Source organism: Daphnia pulicaria, chromosome 7 (genome assembly GCF_021234035.1).
Source record: "Daphnia pulicaria isolate SC F1-1A chromosome 7, SC_F0-13Bv2, whole genome shotgun sequence".
NCBI lineage: Eukaryota > Metazoa > Arthropoda > Branchiopoda > Diplostraca > Daphniidae > Daphnia > Daphnia pulicaria.
Window position 1 is genome coordinate 6,802,583 of NC_060919.1, and position 22,049 is coordinate 6,824,631.

Genomic DNA, 22,049 nt, shown 5'->3' on the forward strand with positions numbered 1-22,049 from the left:
GCGAAAGCAAAATTTCCCCCTCTTTGCCTTTAGGGTCTGTTGGGGTGACCACCCCCTCTCGATAGGTGTAGGCTGACGTTATGAGGGAGACCACCCCAACAGACCCTAAAGGCAAAGAGGGGGAAATTTTGCTTTCGCGAGCGCTAGGTGGCTTACGGGATAAAGGCCGGCATGGCCAAAAAACGAAGAAATTTTTGGAAATTTTTTTCAAAATTTCAATCATTAATATCTCGGCTTCTAAGCCGAATATTTTAAAAACATTAAAATGGTTTGAAGAGACGGGCTATCTCATCATTTTAAACCAATTGGATTATTTTTAGGTGCAGCAGTTGACGAGAAAACTGCTGCACAAAAAACGAAAAAAAGTCCAAATTTCGGCTACCCCCTCTCAGTTTTTTTAAAATATCTCCCAAACTACAAAAGCTAGGCGATTGCGGTTTTTAGCAATCGACTTAGCGAAAAATTTTGCACAAAACCCATCTATTTGTTTATTTTTAGAACCCCCAGCGACGATTTCCGCTAAATCAAAACCCCCCAAACGGTCTCTTTGAGTGGCGGATCGCTTGTTAAAAAAAGCGCCTACCGACGATGGGGTGCTGCCGCGAAGACCGCTCAACTCTCACTTCGCTGCTACCCCTGGTAATTAACTCGCGTCGTCGATGTAATCTTCATTTATGAAACAGAACTAATTCAAAATTATTTACTAGAAATGCTTTCCGAATCCGTATAGCTTTTAAAGGAAGATATTGCGCCAGGGCCATAACTGAACATAAAATGGACCAATCCATTATCTTCTGCCGAACGAAAGTCGATTGTGATAATTTTGAAGATTATGCTTGAATTCCATCGGTATGAACATATTTAATTTGCCACGTTCGTCGTCTTCTTGTAGCCTATCTTCATTACTTGTGAATAACAGACACGCATGAGTTTGCAATCACAAAGATCAGTAATGTTCAACAAACAAGAAAAAGAACATTGGCGAAATGAATATCGATCCTTCGATGCTAAACAGATCCAGAAAATTTTCTAAGCATTATAATAAGCGAACGAATGCAAAAGTAATTGAGCCTTCATTTCTTGAACAGACTTCGGCTGGCTTTATTCTATTTAAAACCTTCCAGATTGTCGGTACGTTCTTGCGGCTTCCGGTCTGCATGGACAGGGCTGGGCCCGGTAGTCTAAAAAAACTACCGCTACCGCGGTAGCGGTAACTTAAAAAAAAAAATTATCGTGGTACGGTACTACCGCGGTAGTTTAAGGGACTACCGCGGTAGCGGTAGTCGTTCTGCGGTAGTATTTAATTCTTTTGCAAATGAAAATTTTGAAATGTTTCAAATCCATTTCAAGCGGAATATAGAAGAGTTGATATACTTTCATTAAAAATTTTCTTTTTAATTTGGATCTAAAAACCCATTCGTCAGTTGCAATCAAGATTTATTTTGATTTATGAATCAAAATCAGAAATAATTTTTTTAAAGTATTGTATCAATCAAAAAATTCAATCAAATATTTTTTGATTTTGAAAATTAATTTTTTTTAAATTTAACTTGGCAAAAAGATTCTCATTTGTGCGATTTTCTCGTCTTGTTACAATTTTATTATTTATCCGTGATTTACTGTGTTTTAAACCGTTTAAATCACGAATTAAATTAAACATCCTTGCATGATTTAATTCTTGTAATTAAAGAAATTAGAGTTAATTTTTGATTTAATTTAACGAAACGGTTTACAATAAAAAATAATTCAGGAAACTGCTCACTGGTACAATAGATCTTTCCAGCAAGGCAGAACAAACGTTCCAACCATGCGGAGTACGGAAGTGCAACGTTTTATTTCAGAAGCCGTGAACGCGTGCGCGTGATTCTGGAAAACAAGCGTTCTTCTCACTCAAGGCGCTAGGCGCTTATACGCCACTCATATTTAATTCAAGTTGACCTAAAATGTTATGAAATTTCATTCGCAAATTTAAATTAGAAAGTTTAAGAATGGATAACTATGATTGTTTTGGATTAGAAACGTGAGAGATTGGTGATCCAACAGAGGCCTGATGAATTGCTCCAGAAAAATTAGAGCGCCATCTATTGTTTTTCTATTGTGTTTTACAAAATCAGCGCTAGATGGCGTGGAAAACTACCGCTACTGCACGGAAATTTGAAAACTAACGCGGTAGTGCGGTAGAGTAAAGTCGTGCGGTACTACCGCGCGGTTCTACCGCTACCGCACGGTAGTACCGCGGTAGCAAGTTCACCGCGGTGATCCAGCCCTGTGCATGGAGGCTTACGCACGAGAATTTTTGTAAGGAACGGCGCAATAATCTACTAGTCGATTGCATCCTGAAAGGCCGGCTAAACTGGCGATGGTGACGATATGACCTTGGTCTTGCATATAATCATACCGGACAAAAAGCTTTTAACAGTCTGAAGGAAAATAGTGTTTCTTATTTGATTGCTTTTCTCCAATTGTTTAACATTTGAATTACCCAGAAGTGCGCCAAAATGTTGACGTCAAAAGTGCGCTGGATAAGTTCATCGGAGCATTCAAGTAGCGCTTTACCCGTAACCACACCGGCGTTATTGACCAAGATTGATACCTATTTGATTAAATTTGGGTTAATTATTAATATGAGCAACAAACATATTTTCAGTCATTCACGTACTTTTCCAACTTCCTGCTTTAAACGATCTGCTGCTCGGTAAATTTCTTCAACACTGGAATTAATTAAACTAAAACTAACTGGCCTTACTTCAAAATTGGACCACATAAGGTAAAGCGTCGTCTTGTCGTAGACAGCATGAACGGTGCAAGCTCGTCGGTACACGCTGCGTAGCTGTTTCTCAATCAGAGGACGATTGTCCAATTCATCGTTCCATCGCGATTCTAGGTGCTGAGCGTACAACAACCAGTACTCATCGTAAAGAGCACAAGCGATGAGGCAGCGCTCGAAAAGAGTATCGATCCTTAGCTGCTGGCCGTGCTCAATTTCGAATTCGAGGTACGCCTTCCAATTCTTCAACTGGCCGCGCTCAAGAGGCTTGACATGAATGTAAGGTCGTTTGATCTGTTAAAAGCAAGAGACAATCACGGTCATACCCATTACCCGAAAAAAAAGAAGAAATGAACTTTTTTAACTCGTTTCCAGTGATCCCGATGTGGCTTGGGATCCAAGTGAGGTATGTCTGAGTGCCGGATGCTTTTAGAGCCAAGAGGAGGTTCCAGATGTCAAGGAGGATCGGGGTTTGAGTTAGTTTGGTGGTAGCGTCGATTGCTTGGAGGGCCGCGCTATTTGCGGTTTACTTCTAATCTGTCAGACTGTTTTTGTTTTTAGCTGAACTTGCAGATCGAGCGCTAGATGGCGAGGAGTGGCAAAAAGAGGGTGAAACAATTTTTTTTTGTTCGTAAAACGGATTGCCACTGATTTTTTAAAAATTAATTTCACAATTTTATTGCACAATGTATTAGCTATAAAATTGTTCTATAAATAATATTAATAATTTTTAAAAATCTTGTGATAAAGAAAGCAAACCGGCAACCTGCTGCTTTATCTCGTGCTAGAAGGCAACGTAGCACTAGATAGAGAGCGTCTCTTCTCCTTCTTCACGATAACCATTAAAATCTGAGGTGATTTTTCTTTCTCTCTTCCGGAAGGGCTCTACAATCTGGCGGTAGTTTGTACGAGCGAAGCGAAGTCCAAGAAGCTTTAGAAGCGGCTGCGTGCCTTCAAGCTGAAATCTTGGTTCTGAATGAATTCTAATTTTATGTTTATGGATATTTATTGATAATTAAAAATATTGAGTATATATTAAATATAAATAATTTTTGTTACTGGGTTGAGTCCAGTTTGTACTGCTATGTTTAAAAAATTTTTATTACGTAGACAAGTTGAAGACAAGTTTAGGACAAATTGTACGTAGAGTGACAAAAGTGGTTAAAGGTTTACAAATGAATAATTGAGTTCAAATGTTGAAAATTCATTCCAAATAATAACGCTCACCCTCTTGCATCAAAGTTTTGGTAGACAATAAGATGAGTGAAATACTGGCTACAAGGGTCATCACGAAAGAAAGAAATTTGAACCGTCCATTGTTAACGAAATTCTCCAGATTAAGACGCACCAGGATTGCAGCCAATACAATATGTATGATCATGAATGTAAAGATCATGGCTTGGCACCAAAATCATAGAATAGGCGCGTGACGGGCTCTAATGCTTTTAAAGCGTACCCAACCGCAATGGCATTTACGGCCAGATTAATCGGGATGGGGCGAACCTAAAAATAAATAAAATTTTATTAAAACATCTATAACTTAAACTAAGAAACACCTACTTCATCAATTGGCCAATCAATTCCATTATTTCCAACATTTTGCTCCATCATAAATATTCTATAATAAAAAAAGCTGTTAAAATATGTAATATTATATTATAATAAATAAATAAGTTAATACCTGTGTTGAGTTTATAAGATGATTTAGATATATTACGATAAGTTTTCAAGACTTTTCAAGCAGTCGTCAATGAAAGTACAGATTGCTTCTCACCGCGCTTTGGGACTGGGGGAAATGATGAATAATTTTGAAGTTGCCAAACCAAAACAATATAAATAATTTTTGATACTGGGTGGGGCCCAGGCTTTGCTGCTATGTTTCAAGAATTAATTCTACGAAGACAAATTGAGGACAAATTGTGGACAAATTGCACGTAGAGAGGGACAAAAGAAAAGGTTTACAAATGAGTGGAAGTTGAACACGTCGAGCCAAATAATATTTGTGACCTTCTTGCATCAAAGTTTTAGTGGAAATTAAGATGAGAGAAACACTGGCGACGATGGTCATCAAAAACGAAAGAATTCTGAACCGTCCAATATCATTGACGTTCTCCAAATTAAGTCGGATCATGTAAGAAGCCAGTACAATTTGTGTCAACATGAAAAGAAAAATCATGGCTGCCAGTGCATAGCCATTGTTAGTTAAAGTGCTGGCACCAAAATCGAAAAAGAGGCGGGGAGCAGGCTTTAATGCTTTCATAGCGTACCCAACCGCGATGGCATTAACGGCCAGATTTATCGGTATAGGAGGTATCTATAATAATAAAATTAGATTACTAACTAAAATTGGTTGGAAACTAAGAATCACCTACGATCAAATCCGGTGCTCCATTATTTCCACCGTTGAGTACCATCTTAAATATCCTATAATTAAAAAAAAACTGTTAAAATATATATTATTACATTATAATAAATAAATTTACCTTTGCTTAGCTTATGAAATGTTACAGATTAAGTACGATAAGTTTTAAAGTGTTCGTTGACTAACGTTCGTTCGTAACTGCAGATTAAGTACGTAAAGAAGCAGTCGTTCGTTTCAAGCGAGGAGACTAAGATGTTACCAGCTTTTTAATTTTAGATTTTTAAAAATTATGTATATTATTTATAAAACAATTTTATAGCGCGATAATCTAGTCATTTATGCTGAGAGGTTGACAAGTTTATTACCTCCTCCATTGGGTGTCTGTTTTTTTGTTAATTCTGGATCTGAAGCAAATGATCTTGCTCTAAGACTTGCCAGAACACATACAAAGCGTAAAGAAGCCATTGTTCTGGATCAGTGTGTACTCTGAATATTCAATCCATTCCTAGCATTTAGTCACCAATGCCTTACCAATATATTTTTTAAATTATTGGCAGTGCTTACCATGGACATGTCATATCCTTGATTGATGTTAGTCCATATAAGTTTGCCCATCCTGTAGGTGAAGGACAACCTGACTGGGTTCATGTTGTAAGTTGTTTATTAAATATTTCAGTCTATGGTGGTAAATACAGAAATGATAAACATTTTTTTAAAACTTACTTTTCCAACTTCCTGCTTTTAACGATCTGTTGCTCGGTAAATTTCTTCACGTTTAGTCAAATCAACTGAGTAGGCATAAACCTGTCCTTTGGACATCTTAATCAATCGGGCAGTCTCTTCATTCGCTGTTGAAAAAAAAAAATTAGTTTTATAAATTAAAAAAGATTTTTAAAAAGTGGTTAATGTAGTACCTTGCTTAAGCCATCATGTATAGCAGGAACATACCGTCGTTTCTTTATTTGTTAATAACAAGGTCGGATGATGGGCTCTCTAAGGATTTTTCAACAGCTTTTACGCCAAGTTCTTGGGAGTGAACCTAAATCTTATCACTTCAAGAGTTGAAGAATAACGTAAAGTTACTCCTTACTGAATGCATCAGAGATATCTCACAAGTTGTTTTTGTCGGCTGGCGTTTCGGAGATGTTTCCCATTGTTGAACGCAAGTTCACGCAGTTCCTCATAACTCGGCTAAGATCTTGACTCTTTGGCAGGGATAGGAGCAAGGGAGGGAACAAGGATTCCGTCTACGATGATCGATGAGTCATCAAGTGGCTCTCGCTTTTAAGGGATGCCATATTCGTCATTTGAAATCAACACTCTCAGCAATTATTTTCCTTCTCGTGATTTGCGCCAGTTTACAGCTTGCCAAGCTTTTCATTTTCAATAAGAGTTGTATCCACCTAGGCCAGGGACTTTTCAATTTCATAAACGTCTAACTAGTTCTAGTTCACTACACATCAGCACTTTTACTCCTTGACATGTTGACATCCTATATATATATTCCTGCTTTGCTTATTGACTTTACAAATGGAATACTAGAATAAGGTTCAATACTTTTCATCTTAAGAACTAAGTTTACTGGAGGGAGGGTCAAGTTAACTTTAAAAAAAAACTTTAACAGGCTCTTATTCTATTGAGTTATAGTAATAAGATCTTTGTAAAATTCATCAGGTCTGTAGTAAATTCTTACCTGTTTGGCAGAAAGACCAGCGGCTCCTGGATGCGGAGTAGACAGCCAGCGGGTGGAGACAACAGGCGAGGAAACTGGAAATCGCAGATGTTCAGAAAGTTGATTATGAACACGTTGGCCGGCGTCCTCAGCCGTTAGAACCTGCGATTTACAATCTGAGAATGAGCGTCCATCATAAAAATTGAGGAAAAAAATGACGAGTACCTGGAAAAGTCGTAGAGGATGGTGGAATGGTGGAACACGACGCCAAGGGCGACGTGAACTTGGCGCGGGATCCCGCCATGTTCCAGAAGTTGGCGCTGCTCCGGCGTCCACAGCGACACGTCCCAATCGATGCCCAGCGTCTCGTTGCTGTCATCGATAATCCAGGTGGTAGTGCTGATCGTCCACAAATAGTCAAATACCCAGCGATGTCGTTGCTACTTGTCATATTGGTTTATCAGTTCTATTTTATTTTCCTACGAGATTCACACAACACTCGCTAAAGATTCTTCCAACATAAAAATAAGAAAGTGAGCTTAATCACTTTGGTTGATATTCGGTCCCGTAAAGGCACCAGAACCAATCCCACCACCATGGTTGATCAGCCGTTGGCGGCTCGACACTGGAGTCTGCCAGTCAAAATTCCCGACCGCTGGTTAATGATTCTTTACGGAAGGTGGAAGAAGCGGGAGTTGAAGAATAATCCTCGTTCCACGCACGGGAGATGTTACGAGCGCATCGGTACATCCGTGTGAAATTGTTTCCATATGAAGGTTCGTAAATGAAAGCCAACCTGTAAAAGTTCCTTGTACTTTAAAATCTTTGGGATCTGTTTGCCCCTTTACACATCAAATTCACGACTGTCAATTACAAATTGAGATGTAATAGGTCAAAACTTGGTGACTTTCAGAGGGCCTTACTTGAGTCGATTATTGACGTATCTATCCTTTCCATCGTCTATTTCCGACACAACATTTTTTTATCACTAGCAGGGATTTGCGATTTGAATAACGAATTTAAAAGGAGGGGCGCTCATAGACTAACAAACACGCAACACAGGTGTTAACTCTTGTGTTTAAAGTAATGTCATGCGTCGTTGAATATGGCATAGATCGTAAATTGATATTTCAAACTTGGTATTCCAACATTGAATTTCTTGGAAACCAAATCAATAGAGACAGACTTTCTATGTAGTCTTTAAATTTTAGCATCACTATTGGGGGAAACATCACGTAGACCATCGGAAGTCAGTAGTCACTGGGCAAACAGAAGCAAACGAACAGCGGAATTTTTCGGATGTCAGTGCAGGCAAATGTCATCGTGCAAAAGGTCGGAAAAAAAAGAGAAAACAATAATGGAAATGGAAGCAATACACGTAGGAAGACGACGGCAAAGTGAATCGAACTATATCGAATAAAAGAAGGTGAAAAGACGGCGAAAGTGAATGCGGATCGATCGTTTGTTCAAATTTCCGACTCGAAACCTTTATGGTGGTCAATGTTAGTTCAACAGTAGTTGAACAGACATGGAAAATGTACTCAGCGGAATGACAAAATTATAGATGCCCGTCGACGCGTAGTCAGATGCCAGGATGATGACTTTGTTGGGCCAATTGTATTCCTTGGCGCTCCGGTGGCTCGAATGCTCGCACATCTAATTCAATGGACGAAAAATTCCATTGATAAAACTTTGCGCACTTTTTTTTCGCTGGGTAAAAGTTCTACCTGAGTGAGTTGTAAGCAGCAAAGTGGTTTCTTCTCTTTCAGTAGGTAGCACAATGTGGGGCTAACGCCGATGTAAGGCGACACCAGAGGAAAACCTTTCACGATCCTGTTTTTTTTTTTAATTATTATTATTATTAATATTATTTTTTAATAACTATAATGAATTCGTTACATATACAGTATTTTAACTTACGAGATTTTTTCTGTGGGAGCAGGCCAAGGAATGTCGTCCTCGATCTCATCTTCACTATCTTCCGTGGCTGCCTGATGCCCGGCTACCAGGTTTATGGTTGAGCCCGAGAACATATCGGGCACTGGCAAGATGCTTGGCCGTCGGCTTTCTGAAAATGAATTAGATTGGATATTAATTCACTCAGTAATGTGATATTCATTGTTGTGTTGGTACAGATACGCTTGACGTTTTCAAACAGACAGCGCTGCGTGAGTTGTAGCCTTGTAATTGCAAATGATATGCCTTTTGGGACGCTCATTCCAATGTCTTAGAACTTACTAATTGATTTTTATAACGACTACAAATAGTAGGCGTTTAGGATTCCATAATTACTTTGTAAAGCAAAAAAAAAAATAAATAAATAAAAAAACTATCGGTCTTCCTGAGAAGAATATCATCTTACTATTTGCCTATTTGGATATCGTTGTTCAAATTTAGAGGGAAATGATCTTGCTGAATGCCTGGCTATATCTTACTGAAAATTGGAAAATTGTTAATGCCCGAGATAAATTTTTTATTTAGATTAAGATCAAATTATTAGGCAAGTTCTGAAATTAAAAAAAAAATGCCTGCTGTCTGGATAAACACTTTACCGCTCTACTTCATAAACCTGTAATTTCCGTCACACGAACCCACTTACCCCGTCTCCTCCACACGAAAGTAAAGGCCTTAATCAAATACTTGTGGGTGATTATACCCAACATTCAAATTGAAAAAAAACTAGCAAGCTGAAAAGAGCCAGAAAGAAACAAGAAAATGTTTCAGAATGTATTGTCACGATTTACTAACGTTTCCGTGTGTCTCTTCATCATTCTTTCTGGTATGTCTTTCTTGGAAGTATTTTGGTGTGGTGACCTAGACCCTAATTACCTATCGTTCCTATTATTGTTGTTTGTAGGCTTGATCACTTTCCTAGAATAAATTCCTTTTCTCCCACTTAACAAATTTACCTCTTTACTCCTTGGTCACAAATAACGATAGAGTGTTTTCAGAGCTTCTTCGGGCTGGTTCTTTAATCTCTCTCTTATTGTGTCTTGCATTTTAAACGTCTACTATCTAACTCTGTGTTGTTTTGAGATAGATTTTAGATCGATCTACTGGTAGTGTCTGTACCAGTAGTGGACGATCGGCTCTTTGACTGTCTTTAAGAGCAGCATTGAGTTTATCGTTAACTAGTGTGTATCATTTCGCCCTTGCGTCATCAGCCAAGCATACGGTCGTACACGAAATTCGTGACATGGTGGAGATGCAGGGTATACTTGTATCTGATTGATTGCATTGGGTTCGACAAGTGAATCAAACTTTGGTGAATCATTCTGCTGTTGCTGGTATCCTGAGGTCATCTGTTCTGCTGTTTTCTCATCTCCTGTGGTCATCGCATATTTTCGGCTAAGTTGATTCTTTTGTCTTTATTTTGAATTTGTTTTGAAAGGTGATATTTGTTGTGTGGCTATTCATTTTGAAATGGGGGATGAACAAAATGTCCCGGGTGTAGCACCGATTGAAATTGTACTAGGGTGCCCAAATCGGGAACGGGAACCTCCTTATTTTATGGAAAAGCTGGGGAGGATGTTTCCCATTGGATTGATATGTTTGAAAGGGTGGCTAACTATAATTTATGGGATCACGGGAGAAGATTCACACATATGGGAATGTGTCTAGAGGAAGTGGCTCTTCAATGGTGTGTGAGTCTATTCCCTCAACCCCAGACATACGATGCGTTAAGAATCGCTTTGTTAGCGGCCTTTCGAGACCCTAACTATGAATACGATCTCGAATCTAAGTTAAGAAATCGTTTCCAGCAGACAGACGAACCTGTTATGACTTACTGCTACAATGTTGTTTAATTGTGTTCCAAGCTAGACCCCAACATACCCGAACAGACGAAGGTGCGTCATCTCTTGCGGGGCCTCAACCCATCGTTGATGAAAAGGATTTATCCCCTAGTGGAACACGGAGTCACCAACACGCAGATGCTTTTTCAACTTGTCCAACGATATTCCCAGGCATCCCATCTGGCAAAAAATAGCGATTGGTCCAGCAAAGCCCTCCCACCTACGTCTGTTATGTTTGTTACCCAAGAACAATTACAAATGGCCATTTCTGGAGTGGAGCGGAAAGTTGAGGTGTTAGAGAATAAGTTGGAGGTCCAAATGAAAAAGTACAGGGTCAAATTGAGGAGGGTTCTGCCACAGTCATTCAGGCTGTGAGTGATATGTTCAACAACCCAGATAGCACACTGCAGTCCCATAGACGCACAAAACACGTCACTTTGAGACGTCTGAGATGTACTTGGCACATAGCAGATTCCCAAGTTTACATTCCTAGGACGTCTTTTACGTATGGCCAATGTCCGCTTCGCCGAGATCTCATAGCGGTCCTTATCCCGTCCCATTGGATGGACATTAGACGTACTTGGGACGGAAAAAGGATCTGAAGAAGTCATTAATAATAAATCTTTTTCTGGACTCTGAATTTCGTTCCTTTTTCTTTACTCTTCTTTTTCTTATGAGTGTTTGCTGTGCCGACATTTTTTTACGAACGCTGATCCGGATATCCGGACGACAAGTTTATTTGTCAAAGTATGTAAAGGGTTACCGGACACACTACATAAATCGACTGCATACTAACAGCGCTGTTGAAGAAATATGGAAACTGAAACGGGGGTCGAACCCGGATCGTCGTGGTGGGATGCCAGTACTATACAGATGAGCCACGAATTCATGTTTACAGTTTTGAAGATAAAGGTTATAATAAGATTTTAGAATCAAACTTTGCCGCGAAAACACAAAGCCAGTTTCTCCGAAATTTTGTAAGTGTCAAGAAGGAGCCAAAAAATAAAAACGGGACGCATCAGAGACTTCTACGAGAGGGAGTAAAAAATGACGTATCCGACAAGATGAAAAATGAGTAACGCAATCAAAAAAGGGCTCGCAATGGGACATCTTAGAGATTCCCCTGTGCCCACCGCACCAGCCGCACGGCTTTGGTCCCACCTTGGGACAAAAATTCCTATCTGGGAAGAATTCGATGACTAACGGGGGACTCACTAAGGGAGGGAATAAACGAACGTTTGATGGGAAACCGATTTGTAACGAATGTCATCTGCCGGGACATATTGCTCGTAATTGTGGTAAACAGGAACAGCCAAGAAAATGTTATAGATGTGGAGATCCGAGTCATCTAGCTAATAGATGTTAAAAAAACCCGGCTACTCCTCCTAATTCAAATCCCTCCACGAAACCCTCAAACTAAAGCCGGTGGTTAAAAGGGGTAACACCACCGACGGCTTATTCGCGATACCTCAACTGGACAGAAGTAAATTGGTATTTAAAAATATGATTTTTGGCAAGTACCCGGTAGAAGCAATTATTGATACTGGCTCGGGAATTACTGTTGTTTCCCCTTATTTAAGTAAAATGTTGGGTATTCCTCTACAGCCATGGGAAGGACCTGACATTCTGTTGGCTGATGGTCAGCGTACTCGTCCATCGGGAAAAATTGAAATTAAAGTTATTATTGATAAAATCGTTGTTGAAGTCTCTGCAATTGTGCTACAAATATATGGTTATGATTTATTATTAGGAAATGATACGTTGCGTAAATTGATATCCATTAAAATCAATTATACGGCCGAACAAGCTTCATTTCATTTAGGAGACATTGATTGCTCGGACAAAAAGCCGGCAGTCCACTCAAGTTTCATCTTTGCCAAAGAAGCCCAAACAATTCCAGCCCATTCCATGATGGCCATTGCTGTGGAGCGGACAAATCTGAAAAATGCTTCCACAAACGTCGGACTCTTAATGGTTGAGCCCTCTTCTAAGGTGATGCTTGACAAGGGTTTATCTGTTGGTCGGTTTTGTTATCAATCTGACTCTCCACCCGATGTTGTTCAATTGATTAATTTTTCTGATTCCCCTCAATGGATCGGAAAAGGAAGTAAATTGGGGGAGATAATCAACGTTGAAGTTACAGATACAAGTCCACTGCCTCCCGAAGACCAAGATATTGATTTCGATTTTTAGAACTCGATCAACACCGAACTGCTCGATGAACATCGACAGGCTATAAAGGATTTACTTTATAAACGTCGATATTGTTTTACCACTAGCGATGACGATCTAGGTTCTTCAAATTTAGTTCAACATGAAATCAATATCGGAAATAATCAGCCCGTTCACCCAGCCCCTTATCCAAGTGCGTGGAAACAAAGGGAAATCATCGAGCCCCAAGTGAAGAAGATTAGACGAGCGGATGTTATCGAGCATTCTCAAAGTCCTTTTGCAGCTCCAGTCGTTTTAGTACGCAAACCTGACGGATCCTGGCGTTTTTGCGTCGACTACCGTCGACTGAATGCCATCACCATCAAAGATGTCTACCCGATGCCTAGGATAGATGACGCTCTAAGCAGACTGGAAGGATAAAAATATGTCTCCTTAATGGATCTACAAAGTGGATATTGGCAGGTCCAGATGAAACCCGAAGACCGTGAAAAGACCGCCTTTATTACGGCAGACGGCCTATACCAATTCAAAGTCATGCCATTTGGCCTCACAAATGCCCCTAGCACCTTCAAACGGATGATGGACGTTTTATTAGCGGGGCTAAAGTGGAATTCCTGTCTTATCTGTCTTATCTGGATGACATAGTTGTCTTCTCTGATTCAATTCCGCAACATCTTACACGACTTGATGCCGCCTTGGAACGACTGTCAAACGCTAACCTAAAGTTAAAATTGTCCAAATGTGTTTTCGCGGCAACTCGTCTCAAGATTCTTGGCTATGTGTCGAGTGGAGAGGGTCTATCTCCAGATCCATCTAAAGTCGATGCAGTAACCCATTTTCCTGTTCCCAAGTCACTAAAGGATGTTTTGAGTTTTATTGGTTTATGCTCATATTACCGTCGATTTATTAAAAATTTTGCCAGTATTGCTAAACCTCTGACCAACTTAACCAAGAAAGGACATCCCTTTGAATGGACCGATGTACAAGAGAAAAGCTTTCAAACCCTCAAGACGGCCTTAACATCACCTCCGGTTTTAGGACATCCCAATTATACACTGCCAATGGAACTCCACTGTGACGCTTGTAATTATGGTATTGGCGTGGTACTTGTACAGCGTATAAATGGCGAAGAACGAGTCCTTGCTTATGCCAGCCGCCTTTTGAGTTCGGCAGAAACAAATTATTCAATTACAGAGAAAGAATGCCTTGCATTGGATTGGGCTGTACAGAAACTTAAAATCTATTTGTGGGGTAGTAAAATTCGAATAGTCCCTGATCATCATATGCCTTATGTTGGTTAATGCGAAAAAGAGATTTTAATAGCAGGACGACTAGCTCGGTGGAGTCTACAACTCCAGGATTTGGATATTGAGATAATCCACCGGAGTGGTCGTCTCCATTCAGATGCTGATACTCTTTCTAGGTATCCTACGGGTCCACTTGAACCAGAAGCCGACATTCCTATGCTCTTTCTTCAACCAACGTCCGATGTCAATTTAAGAAAACTGCAAATGGAATCAGACTGGTGTAACCCTATTATACTAGGACTACAAGAAACAAATCCTGATAAAAAAACTTGTCGGTAGTCCTGGAGGGATGTTGAGGGGGGAGAGATTGCGTTCCATTTCGGACCTCGCTTCAGTGTAGTGCTGGCATTGGAGGAGTACGTGTGTCGCCTCCTCACGTTCAGGGCATCCGTTTGGGCAATCTGCGAGTGTTTCCGGTTCCAATCTGCTGATGAAGTGGTTTAGTTTGTTGTGGCCGCTGCGTAGTCGGAACAAGGCTGATTGGATAGTTCTTTTCTTATTGGTGTGCCATGGTAAGTATCCAAAACATTCTCTGTTAGCCACTGCCATGTTTGTTGATTGTGTTTTTAGTTTCTGGAACGTGATGTTTTTGTGGTTAGCTTTAGCTGTTGCTATGTTTTGCCTAACATCAATTTTGTTTGTTATTGTTTTTGTAGTGGTGTTGCGTCAGTTCTTCCGGATGTTTGTCGCCAGTTGGTCTGCGATTTCGTTTCCAACGATTGCGGTGTGTGAGGGTATCCATGTTAATGTTATTCTGGTCCCTGAAGCATTTAAATTGAAAATTTGTTTGATTATTTCAGGTATTGCTGGGCTTGACTCCCATTTGAAGTTGGATATTGCTTGAATGGAAGATTTTGAATCAGTGAAGATGGCGGCTGAGTCCATCTCGTACTTGTTGAGGTGGTATAGGGCTTGTCTGATGGCATACAGCTCTGCGTTGAAACTATTTGTGAAATTTTTCAGTAACCAAGCTTCGTCTTCTTTCTTCTTAGGTATGTGGAATGCCTAGCTGGCAGTTTTTGTTGTATCGCACACTGATCCATCAGTGTATACTTCAAGGTGGTTGGTGTTTGGATTCCGAGTGAGTAAGTTGAATAGTTGGTTTGTTTGGTTTGATTCTGTGGCTTGTTTCTTTGTGAGGGGGAAGTAGTTCGTTGGGATTAAGAAGTGTTTCCATGGTGGGAGGGGTTCCACTTCAGGTGTCTGCGAGGGAGGTCTTTTGAAAAAAATTTTGCCAGTTGGGTCCAGTTTCCTTAAGTGGGTGATTGCTGCTGGGGTGCTGTTGGTTTTCCACGTTGTTTGTCTTCTAGTTAGTTCTTGGATGGTGCCATATGCCGGGTTCCATGGCTTTTCGTTTAGTCTGAGGAAGTAGTTGTATGCAAGTTGGTCCCATCTATCCTTTACTGGGTATATGCCAGTCTCGATGTTCAGTATTCCTTTGGGGGTAGATTTAAAGCAGCCGATGATTGTGCGGAGAATTTGGTGTTGTGCTTGTTCCAGCTTATCAAGTCTTGTCTTTGGGATGGTTGTGAGGATGGTAGATCCGTAGTCGTATGCGCTCCTAATCATGGCTTTGAATATGCGGATGAGTAGGGGAATTTTCAGGGTGTGTTTTCCGTAGGTCATCATACGAATCAGGTTGGCTCTTCTGAGTATTTTGTTCGTGGTTGCTTGGATCTGTGGTTCCCATGACAGTTTGTGGTCCATGATGATGCCAAGGAATTTATACTGCAATACTTCGCTGATAGTGGCTCCGTTGAGTTTGAACTGTTGTGGTGGGTCTTTGTTTCGTTTTCTGGTGAATATCAGCGATGCACACTTACTAACCGAGAATTTGAAGTTCCATTTTGTGGCCCATTCTTCTATTTTGTCTAGTTGCTGTTGGAGTGGGATCGTTGTGGCTGCTTTGTTTTTCGCCGTGGAGTATATTGCGATGTCGTCAGCGAAAAGGGAGGTTTCGCATCCTTCTTCTGGGATTGGGAAGTCCACAAGCATTACGTTGAATAGGAGTGGGCTGAGAACACTTCCCTGAGGGACTCCTTTGGAAATTTTTCTTTCTTCGGATAGGTAGTTGTTCACTCTTGTCCTTATGCCTCTTCCGGTAAGGAAATTTTGTAACCATTTGAGGGTTTGGCCTTTAACGTTTGCTTTTGTAAGTTTGAATAGGAGTCCTTCTATCCATGTGTTGTCGTACGCCTTCGAGATGTCCAGGAATATTGCTGTGGTTGGGTGGCTGCTGTTGAAGCCGGATTTGATTGCTGATTCTATTCTGATTAGATTGTCGGGTGGTGGTACATCCTCTTCGGAATCCGGTTTGGACTTTCGGTAGTATATTCAGATGGTCTAGGTGCCACTTGAGTCGATTATTGATCATTTTTTCCATTACTTTCCCCAGGCATGATGTCAATGAGATTGGTCTGTACGATTCCGCTTCTCCGGGTGGTTTGCCTGGTTTGAGGATAGGTGTGACGATGGCACATTTCCATTCTTTTGGGATGTATCCTTCCCTGAACATCAAGTTGATTGTTGTGAGTAAATTTTTACGATTTTCTGCGTTTAAGTTTTTCAGCGTTCTGTTGTGGATTCTGTCGAGGCCCATCGCTTTGTCTGGTAGTTGGGAGAGGCTCCTTGTCAATTCTTGGATGCTGAAGTTAGAGTTGAGGGGTTCGGCATCCGGGTTCTTGATTTGTTTTTCAATTTCCTTTACTTGCTCTGGCCTTGTTGGTGGGATGTCATCGTCGTTTGGGGAGAACTGCTCCAAGAAGATGTTGGCTTTCTCCACTGGGTTTCTTGTTTGTTCACCTTTCTGGTTGTTGAGGGGGGCATTGATGGTTTCTCTCCGTCCGTTCATCATTGTTTTTGCGAATTTCCAAAACTTTGATGTGTTTTTTTCCGTCTAGTGAGTCAATGTGTCTTTCCCACGAGCTGTTTTTCTATTCTAGAATTGTCCTCTTCTTGATTGCTTCCATTTTGTTGAGGTGGGTTTTGTCGATTTGAAGTAGGGTAGAGCGCCACACTTGGTACGCTTTCCTTGCTTGTTTGGCTGCTGCTTTGCATTCTTTGGTCCACCACGGCTTTTGGGTCTCACGTGGGTGTGTTTTGTTTTGGGGGGCGAAGAATAGGTTGTTGGCGTAGATCATTGCCGCGTATAGGGTGCTGTAGCTGGTCTCGGCGTTTTGGTTTGGTTGGGTTGCTTTTAGTTGGGTCTCGATTTCTTCGTTCCATTCCTGCCAGGATTCTTTAAATTTCCAGGTTGGGTTGGGTGGTGCGTGTGGTGTAGAGTTGATGCTTAGCTCGATGATTACGGGTAGATGATCACTTCCCCAGTACGGTCCGGTTACTGCAGTTGATAGATGGGCCAGGTTTGGTGTGCACATTGTGAGGTCTATTGTTGCCTTTCGGTTATCGTTCTGGGAGGGTCTTGTTCCGAGATTCTTTGGGGTTATTAGGATGAGTTTGTCGTCGTCTTGAAGGAATTGCTTGAGGTTTCTTCCGGAGGTGTTTGTGTGGTAGCCGTCTTCCCATAAGTCTGCGTGGGCGTTTAAGTCGCCACCTACTATGGCACTATTTCCGGGTTTTTTTTAACAGTTCTTCTAATTCTTCGTATGTACACCGATTTCCATTTGGGCAGTACGCCGAGATCAATTCGATTTCTTCGTTGTCTTTTAGCTTGATGATGGCTCCGACTGCTTCTAGGTTTTCGTGGGATGGGACATCTAGTGTGGTATATTGAAAATTCTTTTTGATTAGTATCGCTACTCCTCCTCCTTGGCTACCGCGATTTTTTGTAAACGAGTTATATGCTGAGAATTTAACTTTGTATTCATCTTTCCAATGGGTTTCACTGAGGAGGACAATATGGGGGTTGTGATTTCGTAAGTGATTCTTGAATTCTTCCAGTCTGGATCTGTAGAGTCCTCTTGCGTTCCATTGGATGATTTTGATTGGTGGGATCATTGTTTGGTTGTTTGTTTTTTTTTTGTGCTTCAGTTTCACTTCTCCTCTGTGGTTGTGTTGGTTGGGTTCCGCTTCCCTGGTTTCTGGTTTTCGTATAAGGTGATAGGTCTGCTGTCTTTCTTTGGTCTTTTTCTTTTTGTCGGGCGATCCTATCTAGTCTGTCTTGTTCGAACATGGCACACATCATTGTCAATCGGTTGTCCAGGCTGGAGAATCCGATTGCCATTTGGGCCTCTAGTTCCATTATCGGTCCCAGTTGTGTCTTGATCAAGGTGATTTCTAGTTCAACTTTTTCTAGTCTCGTGCCGATGTCGCTCGGGGTGTCTTGTCTTGTTGCTGCTTGTCGGAGTTCTTCAATTTGGGCTTTGAGGTCGTCGATTTCTCGTCTGGTCGGAGCGTCTTCATTGGTGTGGTGTCTCGGTAATTGCTGTTGTGCTGTTGGTTTGGGTGAACTACTGCGGAGTTTGCCGGCTTCGGTCACCGACATATTGTTCACATATGCAAATTTTATTATTTCTTGTCTTCTGGCGAAGATAGGGCATTCTGCTGTTCCTGCTTCGTGGTCGTTTCCTTCGCACGTCGGGCACTTTGGTGGGCTGGTGCACTGTTGGTCTTCTTCATGGGCACAGGCGCAGGTTCTACACACTTGAACAACGGGGCATGGTTCTTCCGGATGTCCGAATAACCAACACTTTCGGCACAGGTACGGTCTTGGGATGAATTTTTTAACTAAGAACACTTCGTGGGCGATGATAACTTCGCGCGGGAGGGTTGTTGTGTCGAAGTGTAGAGTGACCATTGTAGAGATGGTCGTAGTGTTGTTGGATCCTCGTTTGGTGAATCTTTTCACTGTTTTCACCCCTTGGTTTGCTAGGAGGCTGAGGAGTTCTTCTTCTGTGTTGTTTGGTGGCACGTTGTAGATGACGCCTCTCACCTCTTGTTCCGATTTGCATAGTGAACATGAGATTTGGAATTGTTTCACCGCTTTCTGTTGGAGAAGTAAGTTCTTTTGCTTGTTGGTTGTCGGGTAGATGTAGAGTTCACCTCTTTGTGTCCACTTTGTTCCGGGCCTCACTTGGCCGATTATGTCGATGATTCCGGCGATGAGGCTTTTCGGTGAGGTTCATTAGCCTGAACGAGCATGGTTCACTTACTAATTGGATGATTATCGGGGCACCGCTGGCTGGGCTGCTGAATAGGTCTGAGAATCTGGGGTTCAGTCTAATGGTGTGGTTGTCGGTTCCTTTTCTTTTTAGTTGTGTAGTATTTTCTGTTGAGTCTTCGATGTTCTCGGATTCACGAGTTGAGCAATCGTGATCGGGATCTTCACCGTTGACGTCCATGTTTGCGCGGGGAGGGGGAAGGGGTTTACCCCTTGTTTTGTCACTTTGCGCGCTATTGAGATAATTAAAGACGAGCAGAGGCGACTTCAGCGCGACTTTCCGGCCGGGAACGGAAGGCTACATGGCGCCGGAATTACTGAATGGAATGTCACAGAATAAAGGCCAGCAGATGAGAAAAGTGTTGGCTACCGTCCACAGTGACGCTTACTCTCTGGGAATCATAATTGGCTTCACGGTTTTGAAAGGACAACATCCATTTGGAAATCAGCAAATGATACGGGGCCGAGTCATGGAAAGCGGAGCGGAACCTGTTCTTCTAGGCAATTTGGATTGGGACGTGACGGATTTGATTCTGCGATTGACCAGAGAAGATCCCGAAGAGAGGCCTAATATTTCCTTGCTAATTTATCACCCATATTTCGTACTGGCCAATGAGAAAAGCCGGGCTCACTTTGCGGATAAAATAGATGATTATTTCAATCTTTTTCAATCGCCGTACGAAGCGCGAATGACGTACGTCAACGAAGTCAAAATTCAGGAATGGATGCAAATTATTACAAGCCAGACGGAAAGAGAAACCAATTTTGAAGTGAAAAAGTGGCTTGAGCAAGTAAATCTTGTATATACAGTACCCTCACAAAGTTTGGAAACACGGCGAGTGTTTCCGCGCTTCTAACATGGCGGCTTACGGGCCAAAGTGTCTCCCTTTATTTTGCGATAACTCGAGTTATTAGAGCTAAGCGTCATTCGTGGCATTATACGACATACGATTGTGCGGAATATCTTAGCAGTGTCAATATGTCTGGTCCCAAATATGTGTCAGTTTATTGGGAACAGGAAAATAAATTCACAACACAAAAAATATCTTGTGTAAGAAACCCAAGCCAACTAAAAAACTCCAAACTTGTTGACGATGTTGAACATCAGGGGAGAGAGAAAGACAAACCACAGAATGGCTGGCAATGCTTTCCAGGAAGAATCATAGCAATTGGAGCTGAGTCATTTAAAACTTATTTACAACCAGAATCTACTCAAATAATAAATAATTTTCATTTTTTAGCCAAGAAAAAATCAACTGAAGCAAAGGGTTTTCTCAAGTACCAAGAAATTACAGCAGCAGAAAGGGAAGGTGGTGAAATCGCAGGAACTCAAACTGTTTTGGATTTCAGTTCAGCGGAATCAGATTCATCTTCCTCAAGTACATGTTATGACAACATTCCTTCGACATTTTTTGAAAGTCAGCTTCAAGCTAAGGTATATGGTCAATGGAGTGTTTGTTTTATGTGCCGTCATTTTTAATTTATACTCTTGGTTTACAATGCATAGCTAAATGAGGATATTCCTTCAAGTCAGCAGCTTCAATCTAAGGACAAGGCAAAAGCTAAGATTCCTTCGACAACTTCTGAAAGTCAGCTTCAATCTAAGGTATTAGATGGTATTTGTTTATGTGCCCTCATTTATAACTGATGTACACTTTTGCTTAAGGACAAGACAAAGAAAGCGAGTAAGTCAGCAAGAGTCTCTGATGGTGATGGTGATGTTGAGGAGCTTCAATTACATGGGGTATTACATGGGATTTGTTTAAGTGCCCTAATTTATAACTTATGTACACTTTTGCTTAAGGCCAAGACAGAGAAAGCGAGTAGGCCTAAGTCAGCAACAGCTGAACTATCTGATGGTGATTCTGATAGTGATCACTTGAGCCGTGAAGAGTTGCTACTGAAACTAAAAAAGGTGAATCGGGTTTAAAATGATTTAAAAACGTTATTTACGTTTTTTTGAGGGAAGAACGGGGAGAAGAGGGAGAATGGGACGAATGGGGGAGAAGAGGAAACGTGGGTCCCCTTTTTTTCGTACGCCCTCCTCCCTCCCATTTGTCCCATTCTCCCTCTTCTCCCCGTTCTTCCCTCAAAAAAACGTAAACAACACGTTTCATTAATTTATTTAAAAAAACGTGAATTCAAAAAAAAATTACATCAGAATATTCCCTATTCATTTAGCAATTTAATCACTGCTATAGATTTGTTAAAAGATAAACTTGGAAGAAACTACACTCTATATTCGGAGAGACCCTCACAAAACCCATAAGAGCTCCACAAAAAGTAAACCCAATATGGCCGCCGCGAGGTTGCCATGGCTGGGGTACGCGTTATTGGTTTGCTCTATTACCTGGAATGATGGGCATATAGCTATTATTAATCCATATATAAAGCAGTAATCTACGAAATCAACAACTTCCACTCGTGTGCCAAAAAAACATGTAGGGGAGACCGGGGCTAGTAGGCCATTTTTTCACACACCCACTCCTGGGAGTCGTAATTTTCATTGAAATGATAAAATTTTTAGCTTAAATGAAACCTTATTATCTTAACTAAAAAGTAGCGTCAAAAAATTCTAAGAAAAGGAAAAGTTTATGCCAAAAAATACGTTTTAATGCGACACCTAAAATGGGCAACTTGCCCCAACTACGGGGTAAGTTGCCCAATGAATTGGGGTAAGTTGGCATTGCATTTTTACACAGCATTTGGGACATGCTACACACACACACAAAATGTTTTCACAAAACCCACGAACCCATAAACCAACTTTTAAAAACATACACTGAATTAATCTTGTTTTTAAGCATAACACGATTCTTCTGTGGTGTGTAAATGAGACACTGCACTGCAACTTCT

The 22,049-nt window shown here is 41.0% G+C and overlaps 1 long non-coding RNA gene across 1 annotated transcript; it reads right to left on the bottom strand.

Annotated features, from left to right (window-relative positions):
• Positions 1–8,410: 8,410 nt before the first annotated feature.
• LOC124349253 lies at positions 8,411–8,799 on the bottom strand. Its single transcript, XR_006920256.1, has 3 exons — positions 8,722–8,799; positions 8,529–8,634; positions 8,411–8,457 (listed from the first exon to the last, which is right to left on the bottom strand). It is a non-coding gene; the product is annotated as an uncharacterized LOC124349253 (long non-coding RNA).
• Positions 8,800–22,049: the final 13,250 nt, after the last annotated feature.